The 1,787-nt window shown below is 60.9% G+C and overlaps 1 long non-coding RNA gene across 2 annotated transcripts in view; it reads left to right on the top strand.

Moving 5' to 3' along the window:
* The window catches only part of LOC117284337, a 7,586-nt gene continuing 5,799 nt past the window's right edge, over positions 1-1,787 (top strand). The window contains exons 1-3 of one of the 2 annotated variants that reach the window (XR_004515409.1): positions 1-18; positions 610-746; positions 1,495-1,653. This is a non-coding gene — a long non-coding RNA (uncharacterized LOC117284337). Of the gene's footprint in view, positions 19-606; positions 747-1,494; positions 1,654-1,787 lie in introns of both variants that reach the window. The other variant, XR_004515410.1, reaches the window with a different exon arrangement.

Raw genomic sequence — 1,787 nt, 5'->3', positions numbered from 1 at the left:
CGCCCAGGACCGCGAGAGGTACAGTCCCTGCCTGGGCCGCGGGTGTGGGTGGCTGTCCCCCGGGGGGGTGGCGCGGCCGGGAATCGGGCCTCACAAGCCCTGTGGAGCGGTGGGGGAAGGGAGCCTCCTACAGCGTTGGGGGAATCGCCATGGAAACCCTGTGGACATTCCTCAGACCCTAACCAGAGATCCCCCGGGAGCCCGCCGCTGCCTTCTGGGAGTTAAAGACGTCTTCTCAGCAGTCCGTGCACACCACGGTCACGGCTGCACAGCCCGTAGCCCCGGCCTGTGCGTCTGTCCACAGAGGCGTGGAAAAGACCGTGACCTCTGTGGCGTGGAGTACTACTCTGCCACGAACAAGGCCGTGCTGGAGTCACTTGTAGGAAGTGGATGCGCCTTGAGCCCTCACTGTTAAGTGAGCTAAGTCAGACACAGATTACGTGTGGCGAGGTCTCTCTTATAGGAGAAACCCAAAGTATAAGGGAATTAAAGAGCAGAACAAAAGGCACCAGGAGACAGGAAGAGCGTTTGCAAAGGGAAAGGGGCCAGGGAGAGGGAGGTGGCACTTTCGGTCGCGATAGTGGCCACATGGCTTCCTGTCTTGAGCAGCCCGGATGGCAGCTACACAGAGGAGCGGAGCCAGGGGAACGAGCTGACGGTGCCGGCCACGGACTTCGACGACGAGTTCGACGAAGAGGAGCCGCTGCCCGCCATCGGGACCTGCAAGGCCCTCTACACCTTCGAAGGTGGCGCAGCCCCTGCCCGGAGCGCGTGACAGACACGTGACAAGAGGAGGCGGGTGTGGCAGGACGTGGTCCCAAGCTGCAGTCTGGGCCTCGGAGCCCCGTGGGGTCTTTGACCGGAAGTGGGAGGCGCCCGCTGGGGAGGACGGGGACCCTTCGGATCGTATTTGACGAGCACCACCGGGCCGTTGAAAGTATTTAAGCTGCTCACGATGGCACGGGCCTGTCACCCCAGCACTGGGGAAGCCGAGGCAGGAGACTTGCCTTGAGTTTGAGTCCAGCCTGGGCCACACCGTGAGATGCTATCTCAAAAAAGAAAAATAGCTGTGCTGAGATCAGGGGTGCTCGTGGGTGATTTACTGTCAGCTCCATGGTTGGCTAGAAAACAGGAATTGCTAGAAATACCAGGCCATTGTTGCTAACCCAAGGACCTGGAGTCGAGGCTCCACAGGACGCTCCTGAGCCGCCTGTGGACGGAGCTGGCAGAGCTCGGGTTTGGGAGCCCTGGGACAGGTGAACCCCACCGTCCCGGGGTTTTGTTCTTGTTTTTGCAGCACCAGGGATTGGCCCCAGGACCTTTGCACTGAGCTGCATCCCCAGTCATGGTTTTATCTCGAGACAGGCTCTCCCGGCCGCCCTCAAACTCTCAGCGATCCTCCTGCCTCAGCCTCCCCAGTGGTGGGGTGACAGGCAGGTGCCACCACGCCCATCCTCCAGGGAGTCTTGAAATATTCTGCCGTTGCTCCCGCAGGTCAGAACGAAGGGACCATCTCAGTAGCAGAAGGAGAAACCTTGTATGTGATCGAGGAAGACAAAGGGGACGGGTGGACCCGCATCCGGAGGAGCGAGGACGAGGAGGGCTACGTCCCCACCTCCTACGTCGAAGTCTGTTTGGACAAAAACGCCACAGGTGCTAAGACTTATATTTAATATCGCTTACAAAACGTCCCCTAAAACTGGCGCCTCCCCTCCCGCACCTCCCGGGCGGTTCCCCGGCAGAGGCGTGGAGGACGCAGGGGCGGCCCGGGCGGGCACGATGCACCC

The sequence above is a fragment of the Fukomys damarensis genome, unplaced genomic scaffold, assembly GCF_012274545.1.
Source record: "Fukomys damarensis isolate Sample0158 unplaced genomic scaffold, DMR_v1.0_HiC HiC_scaffold_36, whole genome shotgun sequence".
Taxonomy (NCBI): Eukaryota; Metazoa; Chordata; class Mammalia; order Rodentia; family Bathyergidae; genus Fukomys; species Fukomys damarensis.
Note: the sequence above shows the minus strand (reverse complement) of the source record. Positions and strands in the feature narration are given on the sequence as shown.